This window comes from Talpa occidentalis, unplaced genomic scaffold (genome assembly GCF_014898055.3).
Source record: "Talpa occidentalis isolate TD23 unplaced genomic scaffold, MPIMG_talOcc4v2.1 talOcc4.17, whole genome shotgun sequence".
Lineage (NCBI taxonomy): Eukaryota > Metazoa > Chordata > Mammalia > Eulipotyphla > Talpidae > Talpa > Talpa occidentalis.
In genome coordinates this window covers 25,712,894-25,733,919 of record NW_023601754.1, presented here as the reverse complement: position 1 = coordinate 25,733,919, position 21,026 = coordinate 25,712,894, and the positions used below count along the sequence as shown (strand labels likewise).

General features: G+C 48.9%; 1 protein-coding gene across 1 annotated transcript in view; it reads right to left on the bottom strand.

Annotated features, from left to right (window-relative positions):
* Window positions 1–21,026, bottom strand: part of ZNF536 (zinc finger protein 536) — a 424,122-nt gene that overhangs the window by 358,663 nt on the left and 44,433 nt on the right. Inside the window, exon 2 of the mRNA XM_054697056.1 lies at window positions 13,108–13,177. The gene's annotated coding sequence lies outside the window, so the exon portion shown is untranslated. The remainder of the gene's footprint in view (window positions 1–13,107; window positions 13,178–21,026) is intronic.

The following is a 21,026-nucleotide window of genomic DNA, read 5'->3' as shown; positions in this document are numbered from 1 at the left end:
GGCCTCTTCTGTGATCGGCCCAGAGCTACATCAAGCAGGAAGTTTAAATGAAATGGCTCCCAAGTTCCTTAAATGGTTTAATAAAACATATACTGACTGCAATGTGCAGTTTATAGTGGCAAACTATTGCCCCTCAGTTGGGAAAAATGACCTCCAGTCGGCAATATTACTTTCAGCTTCATGATTCCAGTCCGCTGTTGGCCATTCCCTCAATCCACCCAGCAATTCTTTTCCATAACAAGGCCGACTGCAGCCACTGCGGCCAAAGGTGCCTCCAAAACAACCCACTTTGTGATAAGACAAAAGAAATTGCTGACGGATGACACGGGCATAGAGGGGACAGAGCGCTGGCCCCAGAGCAGGGAGACACCAGAAAATACGAGTCGGGGACTCAGCGAGATGGAGGACATTTTTTTAAGCGTGGTGTCAAACGGAAAGTTGTGGGGGTTGGGGGGGGTCCCCTATTCAACACCACTCAGACCCTAGATGGGCAACAAGTTAAAAAAACGAGGGGCAAATGCCTGAACTCTGCCAGACCTTGACAGCTGCAGCCTTAAGTCGCAGAAAAGGCAGGCAGGTGTAATAGGAACTTCTAAATCCCCACCACGTTAATAACAAATAGCTATTAATAACACCTCTAATCACAAATGCCATTTCCGATATTTGGTGCTGAAAGGTTTTACCTCATCTAAAGAAGAACTGGAATTTGACTGCCAGAAACTGATGACCTTTTATCCTAAACTGTGCATTGAGGGGGCTTGTTAAGCTCATTAGTGTTATATGGTGAATTAGATTAGACATTTTATGATTTTTCAAAAAAGGCTTTTTTCATATAAAAAAGCAGCAATTTCCTTTTTTGACATTTTTCATTTTTAAGGTAATAAAAATGGCACATGTGTACCGTGGCATAATGGATTAATTAAGGAATATTATGTTTATCCTAACTCTTAACCGAGTTGTACATCTTCATAACTCACTCATAAAAATTAATGCATTATCTTATACCATGGAGTGATAGATCTTCTATTTTTACCAAACCTGCTCAGAATACATTGTTCTAAATTGGATTATTCTGAGAAATAGTGAATACCATATTCTGATATCATCAGTCCAAAATTATATTGTTATTTTAAAACATTATATTATTATATAAAAAATCAAAACCTTCTTCCTACTGTGGCTTTGAATTTCAGGCTATTCTTGCTCTTAGAAGATCAAGCTGCCCCTTCCACCTACACTCACAGGCAGCCTATTTTATATCCTCTCTCATTCACAATGGATTTGTTGTTTAAAAAACACATGCATTGCATCAAAGAAGCACTGGACGATATTTTTTGGCTATTTCTTTGTGTCTTGATGGTAGATGTGAATATAAAAGAATATTCATGCAAGATTCATAAAGGCCCAGATTTCTAAATCAACAGATGAAAAATCCCTAAAAATAATAATGTCCAGATGTTGCTTATTTAAATGAGCTGTTGCCATTTAATGTTGCCAATCACAAAAGTGATAGAATTTGTGAATATCAAGGTATTCATAATTTACAGAGGATTATAATTTTTTATCAAGGGAGCATCCAGGGCGATTAAAATCAGCCATTTCAATAAATATAAATGATTCTCTCACGGAGGCTACCTTTATAACCTTGGCCCCACACCATGAAGCACACACTCACACTGCAGATTCTTTCTTTTCCAGGCCCCCTTCAGGGGAAATGTAACTTGCCAGGCCTAAAATGCAGATTGTTTTTAATGCATTAAAACTTCAGAATTCGGGCCTCCCTGGTGGCGCAGCGGTTGAGCACTGGGTTGCGAAGCTGCCCGCAGCCTCTGCAGCACCGGTTCGATCCCCGGCTGCTCCCCGGCCACCAGAGGAGGGTCCCACATGGCGCACAGACCTCTCCTGCCGCCCGCTGCTCCCCTCAGCAGTGTACTTCAGTCCTTCTGCCTGCTCTGCTCCCTGCTCTGGCGCTGGTGAATTCTCTCACCCTCCCGCGCTTCTGACTGTACCCAGTGCTTGTATAAATAAATAAATAAATCTTTAAAAAAAAAAAAAAAACTTCAGAATAGGAGGGACTCTTAAGAATCATAGAGGCCTAATTTCTCTTTTTATTGGTAAGAAAATTGAGGTCGAGGAACTCAAAATGTTTGGCCCAATGTCTCTCAGCTGAGCAGTAAGAAAGAAGCTACCAGAATCTGGTCTTCCGAGGTCCAGACTGAGCATTGTCTGCCCACTGAAATTCAGGCTCGGTGTGAGCACGACCGCAGGCCACCTGTGCTGACAAAGGAGCTGGTGTGAGAAAAGGCATGTCCCCAGCCCCTTACCGAACCAGCAGGCCTCAGGCCTGGCCTGGGAATCTGTCCTGAAGCATGCTCTCACGGCCATTCCTAAACCACTACCAGAATAGGGTCCCTGGCCCCACGTCTCCCAGATTCCAAGAGTTTCCTTGGAATAAGATAGGATAACAGTCAGCAAACCCTTCTTCTATTGTTGAATATCCAGGTGCTCACACCAAAGCATTGAATTCTCATTCAGTGGCCATCTGGGAATATGTGTCTGAAGACTGATGTCCCGCCTGCTGGACAGAAGACCTCCCCATGAAACCCTGGACTACATGAAGCTCCAGTGCCACATTCTGGGCCAGGTCACGTCCTGTGCACTGAGGCAAGGTAAAGGAAGATCTCAGGCCCCTGCACAGCTAATGATGGGGCATGACTCAGGAGGACACACGTCCTCTGGCCCACAGGCACCCTAGGGGCTAGGTTTGACCCAGAAAATGTGGTGCTACAGCTTTGATTTCTAATGGGTGTCCAGAATCAGCCCACTACTCTAAAGGGAAAGGCGTGTTAGGGAGGACCTGGTGGGCTCCCGGGACATGAGGTCCATGTGGAAAACACCTTCTAAAGGATGCTCTCTGCAAGGCTGTCTGCCTGGAGGCTCCCAGGCTGGGTGCAGGGATTACAACGAAGCACAGACTCATAGATGGCTGTGCATTAGCCAGAGAGAAAGGGCCATGGAGGAGTTTCAGTAGTGTATACAGTTGGCCTTTACCTAAGCTGTTACCCACTTTACAAACTCCATAGACTGTCTATAGGCCTGATCCTTCAGCTACACCCCTGTGCCACCCTACAGAGGCGATGGAGGGCCCTGGCGCCCCTAGCTAGTGCCCGCAGCTCCTCTGGGGGAACGGCTGTCTCCTCTCTCACAAGATACCACCCCTTCCAGGACCTGTCAGCCCTCGGAATTGAATGATCTCTTTAAAGTTCAGCCATAAAACTCTCAAAGGCTGAAAAACAGAAGCAACTTGGGGTTATATTAAGTTATATTAAGAAAAGCATTTACATAGAAACTCTGTTAAGAAGGATGTAAACTTTCCCACACATGTCTTTGCCAGCATACTAATTGTATCGAGAAAGACTTTCATAATAAGGTGCCTAATCACATCACAGTCGAGTTTCCAAACCAGACTTTTATTAGCCCCGTTGAGTGTAAACTGAGGAAGGAACGCCGGCAAACTGAAAGGATGATGCTAGGCCTTACAGGGAGCTTCAAGATTTTGGAAACCCAGGGTGAGGGGAGCAGGGAGACCTTCCTTGGTCACTGGCAAGGTCTCCTGAATGGGCCTCTTGCTGACGTTGGGTTGCTGCCCTTGTCAGCAAGCTTTTGTTCAGTGAGTTTTGTTCTCAGGTCTCCTCCTGTCTGCTGCCAAGCAAGCTATGAGCAACTAGGCCTGAGTCAGGTCAAGGCAGCCCAGTGCCAGGGCAATCATGGCAGCAGGTGGCTCAAGCAAGGCTGCTGCAACGCCCTGCCCCCCAAGAGCCCAGATGCCACCCAGAAGATCACACGTCCCCGAGTGCCTCCCTCCCCCCAACCTCTGACCCAAGCACTAGCGGAACAGGGAGAAGAACAAGTTGAAAACGATGTCTTAGCAAGCATCTGCTGTGTTGGGCACATCCCTGATCCCCGGGGGTAAAGGCAGAGCAAGCTGAGGGCTGTCCGAGCCAGCACTCTGCAGTGAGAAGTGGCAGCGCAGAAGCAGGACCCGGAGAAGCTCAGCCCGCCCCAGTGCCCAGCTAACCCAATCTCTCCCAGTCACCTCCGTAAGTGAAGGGCTAAGGAACAGGGTCTTACCCAAGAAGAAACTCAATGCCCAGGTTCCCCAGGAGGCCTGGGATAACTGAAACTGAGTCCAAGAAGGACACTCACGGTGACCTCAGCTCCAGGCAGCCAGGGGCCCTGAGCTCTGTCACCCACTCCCGGCCTGCACCTGCACCTGCCGGCCGATGGGCGCTGCTCGGCTCTCCCCAAACACCATCAAAGTCAAGTCTTGACCACCATTCTCCACTGCCCTCACCAACAGCAGTGCTCAGTCTTTTCAGCCTAACCAACTGCCACTTTCATCTACACGGTCTTAATTTGGGAGGCAGCATCAAACACTTGGGATACACACAAAATGGGATAATGGCAGCACTTATTCCAGGAGGTCATTACAAGAATTCAATGAGATCATGCATAGAAAATGAGGACAGTGCCTGGCACTTGGTGAACAGTCACTAGGCACCAACAGCTGCCCACATGTGATTTCACCATGAGCCCAGATGCCCAGCGCCAGGCAGGGCCCCACGGAGGCCCCCAGGAGGGGTGAGCATTTCCACACTGAGACACAGGGCAGGCTGACGAGCAAAAATGCCACATCTGGCAACCAAGATGACCGAGGAACCACTAGAGAATAAATATTCGCCATCCCCAAGATTGAAAGTTTTGTCTTTACTTCAGAGGTTTGCAAACATTTTTTCCTACCCATAAATCTTTTTCAAATGTAATTCATCAGAGAAGCTCACTGGAGACCACAGGTGCTGGGGGGCCACGCTGGACATGGGGCTCATGGGGTCCTAGGCCTTGGCACCCACTCTCTGGTAGTCTCTACACTGACCGACTGCTAAGCCAGAGACATAACCCAGTGGGTCTCAACCTGCAGGCCAGCAGTGCCAGCACTGCCTCGAACTTTTTAGAAATTCTCAATTTTGGACCCCACTCCAGATTTGACTCGGGTTGGGGCCCAAGGCTGTGTCCTCCCTTCGGGAGTTGGAAACTCCTGGCTCACCATCCCCATGCCCCCTCCACACAAGCCACAGTGATGCTGCGCCTGCCGGTGTCACCTCAAGTCCCAGGCATTTAAGGAACATACTCCACTGTTGAATGCAGCTCTCTCGTGAGAGTGTCATTTTGTGCGATTCACTGTTTTTAGCCATGAAACATTCCCCACCTGTGACCACACAGAAAACTTGATTACCTTCTTGCAGTATTTTACGAAGGAAATAGGAAGGACTTTAGGGTAGGGAAGAGCTAACTATGCACCCCGCCGTGCACCCCAGCCGTTCACACATGCAGCGCCACCTCTTCAGCCTGCTAGGTCCTCAGTGTGGGGGGCCACCTCCCACCCACTAGCACTTAGCAGGGGGACTGCAATAAAGGCTTAGCAGAACCTAGCTGAAAGAAAGAGGCAGGTGGAGCCAGAAAAGGCAGAACTTCCTGAGTGGGATGAGTCTGTGGGTCTAAGGATTATCACGTACTGGGTCTGGGCGGGCAGAGACCAAAATCAGGTCAAAACCCAAACTTAATCCTTAAAGAGAAAAAAAAAAGCCACAAGTAACCCCATTTCAAAAAGCCAGGGGCACACGTCTGTTAGCACCCTCTTTTCCCACTCATTCTCAGGGACAGCGTGATGAGCAGACCAGCCCTTCCCTGGACAGGTGCGGGCCCCTTGCTGGAGGCATCGCTGTATATCTTCAAGGATGAAACTCAACATCCAAAGTCATCGCTGCCCTTCTTGCAATGTGCTAACACACCGATCACACTATCATCCAACAATTCAGAAGATCAAACTTTGCTTTGTGCAAAATGAACTGAACTAGAAGCTGTAAAGGTAGGAGGCCCACTCCACTGGCCATAAAACAGCCAAATGCTCACACTGCTGCGTTTCTTGCTGCCCCATGCCAGGCTGAAATACAGAAGTTACTGGGGTAGGGTCATGCATTCCCAGACCCTGTAAAAGGAGACCCACAGCTCTTTGCTTGAGGCACCCTGGAGCCCCCCATCTCCCCATAATACTTGGATTGAGAGGTGATTTCCATATTGCACACAAATATGAAAAACCAACTCAAACATTTCTCTCTGTTGAAGAAAGAACAAATGACTATCCATGCTTTGTCCTCTGGATGGAGAAATATCAGAGAGTTCCTGGTACCACATCCACACATCCTGGTGGGTGGGGAGGGTGACGAGAACGGAGGGACAACTGCCTGACCCCCCTTAGCAACAACTGACCATCTGAGCCCAGAGGCAAAGGGGTCATCCGAGATGGTCCCGGGCACTGGGAGGGCACAACTCCAGGTGGGGAGAAAAGAGGTGGGCCGGGCAGAGATAGCGAGGCTAGTGTTTGGGCCAAATGATATGTGATCACAAGAACGACAGGAGAAGCATGCAGCAACACATCCTCCTGTATCCCCCAGATTTCTTTTCTCTGGGTTAGGGAAGTAACTCACTTTTTTAAGGCAAGAAGTTATTGATTGACTGAGCTTTCCTTCTAATCCTGAGAAAGCTCCATGCGTGTAGACCGCAGGCATCCTGAGCCAGCCTACTCTCAGCAAGCCCAAGCGCATCCACTTAGGGCTGTTGTCACCCCAAAAGCGCTCCCCACAAGGAACGATCTTCAAGTGATGCTGTTTGAAGCCACAGTCAGGGAGCAGGACATGGAGTTGCAGGAGCTGCTCTAGCTGCATGCAGATGTGACTCGGACAAGTTAGCGCTCCGTGATGAGCCTCAGTTTCCTCGTCTGCAGTGGGTTGCTGAGGGGATTAGGAAGATTAAAGGGAGCATGTTCTGACCCTAAGCAGGGGTGGCCAGTGCTTTGTGCAGAGGGCAGGGGGAGCTATCTCAGGTTTTCCAGGCTACATGGCCTGGGCCCTGACTACCCACCTCTGCCACTGCAGCATGAGAGCAGCCAGAGATGATGCATAAATGCATGGGAGGGGAGGCCTCCCTGGTGGTGCAGTGGGCTAAGCGCAGTGCTATGAAGCTGTCTGCAGCCTCTGCAGCACCTATTTGATTCCCAGCCGGCCAGGGAGATACCCACATGGCACGGCAGACCTCTCCTATCTCACCCAAGATACCCACAGCAGACCTCTCTTGTCTTACCTGCTGCTCCCCTCAGCAGTGTCTTTTGTCTGTCTGCCTGTTCTGCTCCTCACTCTGTCTCTGGTGAATCCTCTCACCCTCCCACACCTCTGGCCTTTACCCCAATTCTTTTAAAAATAAAAAAAAAATCTTCAAAAAAATGCATGGTAGGGGCCGCATGCCAAGAAAATTTTATTTACAAGCACTGAAATTTCAATTTCGTATTTGTCACGTGTCACAAAACATTATTTTTCTTCCAATCATTTTCAATCAATCCCATTCTAGATTTACATTTAAAAATGTAAATAGCATCCTTAGCCTGCAGGCTCTACAAACCAGGCAGACCACAGCAGATACCACCTCACTCCCACTAGGATGGCTACTATCAAAAAGGCAGAAAACAAGTGTTGGTGAGGATGCGGGGAGACAGAAATCCCTGGCGGGACTGTAAATGGGGCAGCCGGTACAGAAAATAGCATGGCTGTTCCTCAAAGAATTGAAAATAGAATTATCATCTGATCCAGCTATTCCACTTTGGGGTATACATCCACAAGAACTAAAAGCAGGGACTTGAAGAAATATTTGCATGTGCATATGTCTGCAGCATTCTTCACAATAGCCAAGAGGTGGAAGGAACTCAAGTGTCCATTGATGGAAGAATGGACAACAGAATGTGATATAGATGCAGAGCGAGAGGGGGAAGGTGGGGAATACTATTCAGCCTTAAATAGGAAGGAAATCCTGTCTCATGCTACAGCCTGGATGAACCTTAAGGACATTATGTTTGTCGAAATAAGGCCACACCCTGAGGGATTCCACTTAAACCAGATACCCAAAGTAGTCAATGCAGAGACAGAAGCAGGGGGAGAGGAAATGGAGTGTGGTTGTTGAATGGGGATGATGTTTAATTGGGATGGTGAAGATGTTCTGGAGGTGGACAGTGGTGAGAGCTGAACAACTGCATAAATGTGCTGCATGCAGCTGAACTGCCCGCTTACAAATGGTCACCAGAGCAAATTTGATGTTTTGTGTATTTCCGAATTTTTTAAAGTTTTTATAAATGTTTAAAAAAAAAAAGCAGGCAGTGTGCCAGATGTGACCACAGCCACAGTTTAGCAATCCCTGTCACAAGCATAAGAGCTGTGCATACTCATTCCCCAAAAAGGGAGACAACTAGAAGGGCATCCGAGTTATATGAGAAAAGAGGCTCAGGAGCAAATGAAGAGAGTTCTCAGATCTAGTCCACAGCTCACCCTGGGGTCAGTAATCATCTGGGCATAGACACAAAAACAGAGCAAGGCAGCCTGGGTCCTAGAACTCAACCCTTCCACCTGCAGGCTCCGGCTAAGAAGTCCACCGTGCACACATGTGGCCACACCCAGGGGTCCACTGGGGCACCCTGTGGACCTGGGAGAGCAGCCAGGCCACAGGCACTTGCGGGCTCATCCACGAGGCACACCCTCCTTGGAGTGGTCAATGATCTTGTCAGGGACGGAAAAGTTCAATGACTACAAGGGTGAGTTTAATTATATGTTGTCGCTGACTAGCAGTGGTTACGATGGTACAATTACACATGTAATTTATCAGCAAGATACTTGCATACATAATAAACCAAAAGCAAAACATTAAATTTCAGTCGATGCTAAAAATATCCAACTGGGCCATGACGTGGAGCAGTCTCGCTTGCAAGGGGTAGAAGAGAAAAGCCAGGGGACCCCTCCCTCCTCAGAGCCTGCTGTTCCCACCCACCGTGGTGACCACATGGCATCTGGCCCAGGAATGCGCTCCCCAAACACCGACAAATCCCCAAGCCCCAGTGGTGTGTCAACAGTACTCCTTCACAAAGGAAGCAGGATGGGAAGCTGACTTAGGACACTCACCACCCTTCTGACAGCCTCTGAACTTGCTAACTGAGGTCCCCAGGGCTGCTGGGGAGACCACAGGCCTGGCCATGTCTTGGGGTTCCAAGCTCCAGTATGAGTCTGAGGAGGGGAAAGGCTAATTATTGGAAAACGGCCTATGCTTTCATCAATCTTGAATAAAGGGGAAAAGACGACTAGACAGAGAACATCCAATAATCATAGCAACACACTTATCAAATGCCCACTTTGAGCCAAACATTTGAAGCTCTTCGGGTACAGTGCTTGAGCGGCCGGCTGCGCTGTCGTCACCATTCCCAACTTACACACGGAAGAACTGAGACCCAGTGAGGCTGAGTCCCTTGGCACATGGTCAAAGAGTCATGGAGTCAGGGTATCAGCCCAGAAAATTCCAGAGTCCACAACTTTGCTGTGTTCCCAGGCTTAGGGGTCATTTATTTCTCTTCTGTATTATTTTCTTTCTGGCATTGCTGTGAGCTCCATTATGCAACCATTTAAAAGTCAAGGATCAGGTGGCATTATCCTTATCACTAGGAGTAAGTGTCCCAATAGGCAGGTACCCCCCCCATGCCTGGATGTGGGAATCCCACTGCCACCTGCTCAGGAGGGCCGACCCCCATGACTGCCCAGCCCCCAGAGCCACAGAGATGGGGCATGCGTGTCTGCAGAGAACAGATAAGAACATGGAACACTCTGCAGAGTTTTGTCCAGGAGACAGACAACCAGCCCTCTGGCCAGGAAGTCTGCTGAGCCTCATAAACGCCTTGTCCGTGTCCCATTCTGAAGGAGGTCACCTTCTCATACCCCACTTCCCTATCTACAGTCCTGCTCACCTGTGTATGTGCCTGTATGGATTTTTAAAGAAATTTTTACAAGGCACCCCTGTGGTTTCAACTTACAAAGAATACCTGGCAGTGTCCTAGACATATTTTTTCTATTCTAAAAAATAGATGGAAAAGAAGAAATACTATTTTTCTATAATTGGTCATTTTGATATAATATATGTATATATATTTGGAGGGACAAGGGGTGAAAAGATAGTAAAAAATGGAATTTCATTTGGACTTCTGGGCCTACTATTCACCCACCCATCCATCCACTCTTCCAATCACCAGCTGAGGACCTACTATGCATCAGCTGCATTCCAGGAACTCCCAGGTCTGTATTTTAGTAGGGGGAGAGATTCAAAACCAGTAGAAGAATGGGCCACCAAAATTGTTCCTGCACCCAACATTTGAAATCCTAAAATTTGAAACATATTGAAAATCCTACCCTAAAGTTAGGTTAGAGACATTTCCTCATTTGTTACCATCAGGATTTGTTGTAAAAGCAAACAAGGATGTCTTCTATGGAAATGCTAACAGTACAAAAATGTATTCCAATGTGGCAGAATCATTTGAGGGCAAATACTACAGGCAATATTTTTATGACAAAAGCTTTATTTCTCATCGTCTCTATCCTTGATTTAAATATATACATGTATCTGGGTGCACACGTATCAAGATTCAAGTATTTCAATATAAATTTTGTATTCAAAATACTTTTCCTGATTTCAGCTGATTGCATATTTCCAGCCAATGTTGCAGCAGTAATTTTTGTTCTGAATCAAAAACAAGAATCTCTTTTTTCTCTCTCTCCCCCCCTCTGTCTCTCCCCCCATTTCATCTCTCTCTTCTCTTTCTCTTTCCTTTCCTCCCTCCCTCCCCGCCATGCCCAACCCCTCTCCTTCCTCCCCCACCATCCTAAGAAGCCCCGATATTCAAGCTGCTTTCAGAGCTGAGTGCTATCAAGGGAGAAACCTGTTTCTCCCCATGTGCTTTCCCCGCTGAAGGTCTCGTCTCCCGGACCGTGGGGCCAGCCGAGGTGCTGGCTAAAGCCACATCACAAAGGCACTGAGATAGAAGGACAAACCTTCCCACTTCGATTTGAGTGTGTAATTGTTTGAATACATCTCGCCGGCACGACAATAATGTCATCCTTGGTTGACACAGATTTTCAACCCTTTGAAAGGTGGAATGTTATCAATCATGGGCATGATTATAATGGGATTTAAGTGGAAGAAGCTAAGATTCAGGCTCTCGCTCGGGCCAGGCTCTGTGACAGAGTCTGGAGGGAAAGTAAAGGGCTGCATTCAGCCAGGGAAGGACACAGCAAGAAGCCACCATGCACACGTCCCTCCCAACGCCAGAGATGTCCCAGGAAGCCCCACAGAACTCTGGAATTCCCCACACCCAAAAACATCTGCTTATGTTCCTATTATATTAGACTGATGGGTCTAAAATAGGGACGACTGTGCCCCCCAGGGGACATTTGGTAATTTCTGGAGACATTGTTGGTTGTCATAAGGGAGTGGGGGGTACTACTGGCATCTGGTGGGAAGAGGCCAAGCTACGCATCTTACTGTGCCCAGGACACATGGCCGAGATGGCCGGGCTCAGCCCATCACTACTGCCCTGGCTAAGAAGTCCTGCCTCAGCCTGGGGAGGTCGCGGCATTGCATTACAGGAGGAGACGTGGAGTCCAGATAGGGCCTTGCAGGGAAAGGAGGCTGAAGCTGCTTCCACGGGCTCTGCTGCCCCTCCCGCTCACCAGCAGGCCGACCCATGCAGGTGAGAGAGGAGAAGATAAAACAGAGGAGGGAATAAAAGGGCCTTTGAGCGAAATTACTTACTCTTTTGCCTTTTGATCTAAAACACACTTCCTTATTACGTGTCAGAAAAGGCTGGAAACCTAACAATTTTTTTCTCTTCAAGGCAAAACAACTCAGGCCCAATAAAAACAAAATAATCTCCCTGGCAGATCCCTGGGACCGGCCAACCTCTTGCCTGACAAATCACAACAGTGCCTGCAGATGTCAAATTCATCCACCGAGCCCAATCACATGCTCGGATTACTAAGGCAAGGAATTGTGAATTTCATTAAATATGTTAAAGGGGAAAAAATCAGCTTTGAAAAATAGTAATCCTGTCTTTCAACAAAAATATTATAGGAAGCTATGAATTTGGTAGATCCGAATAGGATGTTGGTACATGTTTTACTAAGGTAATATAATGGCACACTATTATTAGATCACATTAATCATTACTGTGCCAACGGCACTGACAGCCCCACTGAAAAGGATTGAAAGGCCTGGTAATGGATATAAATTACCCATTGTGTGATAAAAGGATTTTTACTAAGAAGGTAAGAATAAAACAGCAAATTTCTAATATAACTGTTGTGTAAAAACCAAAATAAAAGTAATCCACGGTCAGTAATATCCACAAAATCAGAAGTAAGCACTTTTCCAACAAGATAAAGTCACAATAAAAAAATGTATATTCAGTAAAATATAAAATTAATTTCTGAGTGCATAATTCCACTATCAATTTCCCTGGTTTACACAGCGACCTCTGAGGCCCATGGTCAGGAAAAGGTGGCTTTGGCTAATTAGATCCGAGGGTGACTTTACAGATAAGGTGAGCGCAGGTACAAATACAAGCTTTGCCCTTTCTTTCATATTTTATTTTAAGTTTTTATCAGCTCTCACGGTCCATTAATGAATCCATGAACTTGAGCCTGACTGAGTGACCAACATAGAGTTGCTCTGGGAACGGCCAGGCCCAGCACCACCACCGGGAGAGGCAGGCGGATGACTGGCATGGCTTGCACAGGGCCACCTGGCATCGGGCAGCAGCCCCACCCGCTCACAGCTCTGCTTCCAGGCTGCTGGCTGGAGACAGTGACTCTTCAGGATAGGCCACAAGAGAGGAAGAAGCCCACCTGGCAGGCTCCTGTCTTGAGATGTCACCCTGTCCTGAGACATCACCCTGTCCCAAGACATCTGGTCACATCTGGACATCACATATTCATCCCACCCAGAAGCCTGAACCTGGAAGCTTCTCAGCAGCCCACCTCAGTCCACAGAGGACAGACAGGAACTGGGGGAGCCCTTACCCAGCACAGGGTCTGCCACTCAAGAGGGCAGCCTGCCCGCCATCCCCCCAAACACCCCCCACCAAGACTCACAGACAGACACCATTTCACAGAACTACAAAACGAGGCTCCTTACCGGGCGAGTGTTAGAGCCACGGAGCTCCCTCCCAGCTGAAGGGTCTTCTTAAAGCCAAGGTGGGCAGGAACTGCAATAATAAGACCTGTTAGAAACTCTCAGTACTGTGTGCAGGGGCTTCAACAAGACAAGACAGATACATCGCTTTCATCCAAGGCAACAATTTGCTGGGTTAGTTGAGAATCTAAAAACATTTAATAGCCCCAGTGCCCCAATTCATTGAGCAATTTAAAAAATGGTAACTATATGACCTTTGCTGCAATAAACCAAATTTGCTCAGCTTCTTTTAATGGGGAATTGCCACCTGCAAAAAAGAGGGGGGTGGAGCTTATAACCATCATTTAGATGGGACAGAAAAAGAAGTAACAGCAAATAAATGCTCGCTCTCTCTCTCTCTCTCTCTCTCTCTCTCTCTCTCCAATTCTAAAAGTGGGTTCTTTTTTCTCCCTGATTTCAGGAGCTGCAACACTAGACCATAATTCCACCCAAATCTCAAGGGCACTGCCGTTCACGCCCAGGACAGTGTCAGAGGATCAGGACCTGGAATCTGCAGGAATCTGTAGCTGCCCCTGCTCAGACACTGTGGCATCAACGTCCTGCCTCCGCTTTGAGACCAGGAAAGCAGCAGCCACTTAGGTGCTTTACTTTCTTATTCTGTTCTAGAATATCTCACCTACTCTGGCACGCTCAGATAAGATAAGAGCCGAGAAGGAAAGCAAGATGCCCGCGGACGTGGAATCACGGACTTGCAGCACTCCACCCAGCTTCAAGATGGATTTCTGGCAACCAAAGACGTGTTTGCTGACTGTCAGCTAAAGTGTTTCCTCAAAGTGCAACGGGGACAGTGCTATGTGTAAACACATCCTACCTGCCTGCTTGAGATAGAAAGTTAAAGTTTGCATCGCCACCATCTGCAACAAGGAAAGAAATCACAAGTTGGTCTCTTCTCTCTCCCTCTCTCTCCTGAAATGATCTTTTGTATTGTGTGTTTTTCTGTATCATACAAGATTAAAATCTAAAGAGGAGAAAGCAAACGCTCTCTGCTGTGCTTTCCCGAGTCCTGTCCCGGCACTCTGCAGAACAGGCCCGGAGTCCGCTGGCCAGGCAAGGATCTGCTTTGCACACAAAACTCCTGTCTGGGGTGGGGGTTTCAGGGAGTGGGGGACAGACTCAGATTTTACCAGGCTCATGCCTTGGAAACTTTTTGGATTAATCCCCTGGGAAGGGTCACTCAGAAGCCCCATCAACTCCAATGACAGGGTGAATACCTTGTTGGGAGACTTCCAGGGGGAGACCCAGCCACTTTCCCAGCCAGGCCATTGATCAGAACACCTTGGGGTGTGATGGGCAGGCACTCCCTCCTCTCTCTGCTTCCTGACTGAACCACCTCAGGCCCCAGATGGGGGCTATGCTTTCCTAAGTGCTCTCTGGAGTGAATGGGGTGGGGGCAGTATCCAGAGGCAGCTGGCCCCTCCAGGCAAGCTCAGTCCAGCAAGCTTCCCCCTGGAAGAGCAGAGGAGCCACCTAAGAGGTCGCCCTCGAATTGTAATTAAAATCAAGGTAGTGCCAGCCAGGAAAGGTGCTCCTAGCCTCTGAGGTCACTCCAGGCACTGCAGGTCTGCAAAGGGGCCTAAGGCTCTGGATTCTGGGTGGGATGGAAGGAAACACCAGCACATTCATTCCATCTCCCTCAATGGAAAAAAAAACAACAACAATAACAACTATTTTGGTGCAAGTCAGCAACTTGCATTTGAGATAATGCAGCAGGCTAACCAGAACCAGTCTCGAGGCTTCCCTTCACCCTGTCTCCACAGGTTCCCCTGCCAAGGTGACAGGAGGGCCCCTTAGGAGATAGGGCCCACGAACCCAGTTTGCGACAGGTGCCACCAGATCCAAGGCAGGATTTACAAAGGCAGCAGAAACCAAGGCAGGATCAGGAGTGGGGGCAGTTGCCCACCAAAAAATTCACCCCCAGATCTGAGTTTCAACACCTGCAATCCATCCACCTGCTATAAACTGAGAACCTCTCTCTCCCCTTTAAGACACAGGTAAGCTACCCACATGGCACAGCAGCATCGCCTGTCTCTCCCGCTGCTCCCCTCAGCAGTCTATTTTCAGTCAATCTGCCTGTTCTGTTCCCCACTCTGTCTCTGGTGAATCCTCTCACCCCCACACCTCTGGCCTGTACCCCAGTTCTTGCTTAATAAATAAATCTTTTTTTTTTAAAGGCACAGGTAAGGCTCACAAGCAGCCATCCTCAGCACCTGAGAGCACCTAAGACACCAAGCCCTGTCGCAGACTTGGGGGACAGGACTGCTGGGAGAACCCAAAAAATACAAAACTACCTACTGTGTGAAGTGTCTGCTGAGACAGGGAGCCAACAAAAGGGCAGGTCAAGGGGAGGAGAGGAAGAGGCAGAGGTCAGAGACCCTGACATGAGAGAGGCAGGGGTGGCTTTAACTTTGAGAAGGGGGAGCGAGAAGGCAGGAGAGCAGGGTATCAGGAAAGGCGGGGGAGAAGAGGGATCTCCTACAATATGAGGAAGGGAGAGGAGAAGCAGGTGGAGGAGCTTTGAAAGCAGGGCCTGAAAGGGGAGTGGGCAGGATAGGAAGACAAAGAGACACAGACAAAAGAAAGGAAGAAGTAGCCCGGACCGCCAGCCCCTCCCCTTTGCACAGAGTAGGCCTGCACTGCAGCCCAGCCCTGTGAAGCTCCCAGAGCCCCGGCCTTCTACCAGGCAGCCCTGTCTGTGCTGGACCGTCTACTTATTGGAAAGGAGAGGCCACGTGGGCCCCACTAGGAGACAGGGGCACACTACCCCCCTTGAGTTCCCCAAGAGACACGTGGAAATTCTGAGCAGAGCCAGAGAAATCTTTTCTGGGCAGGAGCCCAGCCTCCCAGACTGGGGCCGAGGAGTGCTGAGAGGAAGGTGGCTGGTGAGTCTGGGGAAGGCAGAGATGCACCAGGTACATCCAGGGCCTCCAAAATGGGTCTTGAGTTCAATGCAAAACCCTTCCTCCTGGTCAACATGTTGTCTGTGTTGTCTTCATTCCTGTCTTTCACTCTGCAGCCTCACAGCTGGGGAGGTGGGGAGGTTGTTACCACTACCTTTGGGGCCTGGAAAGGACCTGGGGCTCAGGAAGTGTGGGTGGGTGGGAGGAGGGAGGAAGGGAGAGGGAAAGTAGAGATGGGAGGATGGAGATGGGGGAGGGAGGAGAGAGGGAAAGAGGAGGAGGGAGCTGGGAGGAGGAAGGTGCAGGGGGAAGAGCTAAAGGAAGGGCTGGTCCAGCCACACCCCGCCCCCAACCCATGTCTGCTCCATCCTGCTGCCGGTGGGAGCAGAAGCAGCGCCCAGGAGACAGGTGTGGGAGCAGGGCCATCTGCCGAGGAGTCCAGGCAGCTGGGGCAGGTGGGAGCCAGAAAAACAACTTTCCTTCCAGAAAGACTTTGGAGGAAGGTTTGGGGGACAGTCATCCATCTGTCTGGAAAACTGGCAAACTGGGGACGCATCTGGAGCTACATGGAGTGGACAGAGCCACCTCCTCAGTGGTGCCACCCAGGCCTGGAGCCAACACCTGGAACGTGCCCCACGGAGCAGGTCCCGGGAGGCACACAGAGGGGCAGCCTGAGCCTTTCCCCCAGAGGCCACTAGCAGGGGCCACAGCGCCTTTCCAAAGCTTAGGGGCAACTCCAGGCCACAGCTCAGGTTCTCCAGCCCCACCTGGACAAACAGAGCCCCAGCTTTCCAGAAAGAGAGGATCCTGCAGAGAAGCTGCTTGGGGAACTGGGAAAGAGCCTCAGGGAGTCAGTCCCTCACTCAGCCCTGGTCTGGGTGCCCTGTGTGTGCCCGGCTCACTTCTAGATTCAGAGACCAGCGATTAATGCTTCGGCCTGTGTGAAACTTTTGTTTTCGTGAGCAGCTTCAAATAAGGGATGAATAATAAACTCTAACAAGAAAAATAAAGCTGGGGAAAATGATCAACATCAACAGACTGGGGTAGATAAAGCAGTCAGAGAAGATGACTCTTAAAAGTGAATCTGACCAAAGGGCCAGGATACAGTGAAGGACGCATCCTGAAAATCTGGGGATGAGCTATACAAGCAGAGCAAACAGTGAGTGCAACAGCCCCGGGGCAGGAAGGAGATGGTGCATTCAAGGAGCAATAAGAAGTTCCATGAGGCCAGGATACAGACAGTGAGTGTGGAAATGGGAGAGAAAAGGCTGTTCAGGATCTACACACCTTGTCAAGTGTGGTGAGAAATTTGGGTTTTATTCTGAGCCATTGGTAGGTTTTAAAGGGAATAAAATGATCTGGCTTATACTGTAGGAAAATAACTCTGGGGAGATAAACCAGAGGGGACAAGAGCAGAGGCAGGAAGACCAGTGGGGAGGCTACCCAGGGGAAACAGGAGGCTGGCTTGACCTGAGGTAGGAGTTGTAGTGACAGACAGAAACAGGATGATCCAGTGTGCCTTTCCTACAGAGCCAGCAAACTGGCTGAGAAGGACATGAGTATAAAAAGGCACATTTGCTCATCCTGGCCTAGGACTGGTGGCCCAGGGGCCACCTCCCAATTCAGCCCTAGCCTAGGACTCAGGTGCTCTGACACCCCTGGCCCTGGTTGGTCATTCCAAGGGGCGGAGCTGACTCCCCTCAGAACCCTGGACCAACCCTCTCCTGCATGGGATCTCACACATGGGGCCATCCCCCTAGGGTCAGACCCCAGAGAGCAGCCCTCCCTCAGCCTGCTGGCCAGATCCAAACTAGCCTGTCCTAAGCCTGTTACCCTGCCTTGCCAGTTCCTTCTGGTGAAAACTACAATACAGGCTCTTGCCCACACCTCCCCTTGTTCCCTCTGCCTCCTGACAGACCTGGCCCTTCCTCCCATGGCCCTTCACGGTGTACCCCCTCCTCTGGGGGTACCATGAGGAACAAACCGGTCTTGCCCAAGGCAGCCGGATCTGCTGGCCTCCCCACACGCTTGCTCCTCGGGTCACCTCAGAGCCACTGCCCTCTCCCTGGGGGTGCCTTAGAGCCACTGAGAAACAGTCACCCTCTTCTAACTTCTGCCAGAACAAGTGCTAGGGGAGCTGTTATTCAACAGCCAGAAACAGTCTGAAAGCAGCGAGCAAACACTCGGGACCCAGCCAGCTCTCCTCACCCACCAGCCTGCTCTGCAGGGTCCTGCACTGACCCACGGCAGCTGGGCCTCCAAATATAGGAGAACCTGTGTGTGCATGTGTGTGTGTGTGCACGTGTGTGCATGTGTGTGTGTGTGCTCACACATGTCGGGGTGGGTGGCAGCTGCCAAGCTGATGCACAGCCCAGCATCCCAGGAGGCAGCTGAAATAGCAGAACCCAGACAGGCTTGCAAAGGAAGCCTCTTCTTTCATTTTAAAACAAAGGTAACTTTTATGGAGAAGCTATTTGATACCTGTTAGATCTAAATGCTTTCAGGATACACAGACATCAGATGCTCACAGGAACCCGAGACCCCGCAATCCCAGCCCTGGTGCTGGGATGATAAGAGGTGAGTGGAGAGGCTTCTTCCCGTCTGCCCACCGGTGCATGTAGTCTTACATGCTTTAGCATGAAAAAAAAGCCAAGATGCTGAGAGCCAATCAAATTACTTCCCTGTCTCTTTAATAAACAAATCCATGTGCACATTAACAGTGTTGAAAATTCAATTTAAACTCTTTGTCTGTTGCTGCTTACTCTAAAGATGGTCTTTCTTAAACAACAGAACACCAAGGAGTCGTTAGTGCTCTCTCTTCATTACTTCAAAAAACCAATCATTAGACACCAGAGTATATACGTAATTAGAAAATCACTTCCTTTGCAATCCAAGCTAAGTAGTTTACATACTGTAATTACAGGGACAAAATCAATTTTTAATCATTTCCCTGATTGGGCTCATCAGCTCTGTGGGAACATTGTAACCTGCTTGTTGTGCAAAAGCAACATCTGGGCTAAAACAATTACCCTTTGTTTGCTACAATATTCCTTAAATCTTTTTGCTTGCATAAAAAAATGAAAACATGAAGACAAGATATTTGGATGTCTTTTTGTCCTTGATCAACATATATCCAAAAGTTCTCCTCGTGACGTGAGGAAATGCTCCCCGGAATTTACGGTTTAACAGTACACATCCAAGGAATGTATTTTTTCAGTGAGATAAAAGTATCTGATTGTTTTAAAGATCCATTCAGCTGCCTAATTGTTCCATAGCTAACACATGGTATTCAAACAACCCACACATTACAAAAGCTCATCTGGGTAATCATGGGCAACTATTATTGCGATGGTTTACACTTTTCTAATACAAATGAATGGATTTTATCAAAATTTTAAAAAAACTAAAAAGCTGAGTATGTGTGAAAAATAGTTGGTATGAATTGGCAAGGCGAGGCTAAGCATTTTGTTCTCTTAATAGGAAATGACCTCATTTACACTGGAGTAATAATTAGTACTGCTTCACTGACAGTTAAGAAAAAAAACTTTCCCAGTATAATAAGGCAGCATCTCCTTTGTTAGGAGATCTACATTGATTATTAACCCTTGCCAAGAAATTCCAAGTTTAACTCTACGTTCCACTGGACTCGGGCTTGCTGGCAAAAGATAAAAATAACTGTTTTGGAAACCGCTGCCTCTCACCCAGATTTCCAAAGTTTTGCATCTGAGCTTTTAAGTGACAATCTGAAACACTTGGTGTCCCTTTGAAGAAACACGGAGAGCCCCCAGCACCCCACCCCACAGCCACAGAGCTCCGGTCGCCCCGCTCTCCCCTGGTGGCCCTGGTCCTCCCTGTCCTTTTGAAGTTTATTGGCTTTGATTTTTTGCTTGCAAGTCCCCCAACCTACAATTAATTCATCGTCAAAACAGCCCTGAGAAGGGCAGAAGGAGGGAAAGTGAAGGGAGAGGGGAGATGTTCTTGCTGGTGACTCAGTGCCGGCTGACGGTGCAGGAAGGAAGGAGGACTTGAGCCATGGATGAAACATAGTCCAGGAAACAGCCAGAGTTTAACACACACACACACACACACCACTTGTAAAGGGGTTTGTCATCGACCTCACCATTCCAGAAACCAGTGACAACCCACATGGTTCTTTCCAACCCGTGTCCCAACTCTTGGCCCACAGTGTCCATGCACCCTGGATACAACCTGTTGAGGTGGGAACTGTTACCATGTTCGTTTATTGGAGGGAAACTGAGGCACTAACTATGAAGTAACCTGTCCAACGTTAAAAGCATGTCATGGGGAAGCTGGTCTCACTATGGTGTTCTGACTCCACGGCCAGTGCCATGAGCCTCTATGTCACACAGTTTCCCTACACAAGGCACCATTGCTCCCCCTCTGGCATCAGAGAGCTCTGTCCCCAGGCAGCTGAACTTGCCCAGTGTCCCCTGGTCCCAGCCAGCCCGACCGTGCTCTCAGTGTACAGACCTGGCACCAATCAGCCCACGGATTCCTACTCCTGGCCCAAGGTGGGAGACTCTGACACAGGACCAGGCGGGGAAGGGGCACCAGCCCTTGGACCAGCGCCCTCAGATGTAGACATTCCCCACAAGGCTCAAGACCTGCGTGGCTGGACACAAGTGTGGTGCCAAGCTGCCGGGTGCCATGCCGCCGTGCTCCTGGAGCGCCAGCTCTCCCCAGAGGCCATTTTCTCTGAGAGCCAGTGCCTGGCAGCCGCTCCCAATGTTTTTGCCCAGGCTGCTTTTGGGGCTCACTCCACCCCTGGGAATGCAGACGCCCATCAGCTGAAGATCTCACAGGATGGCAAATCTGAAACAATTCTGGCCCCAGTAACAGAGTGATGCAAAAGAAGACAAAAAAACAGAAAATTGCAAATGCTTTGTCAGTTCATAAGCTAAAAATATTTACCCCTTTACAGAAGAAATTTTGTATCGTCATCAA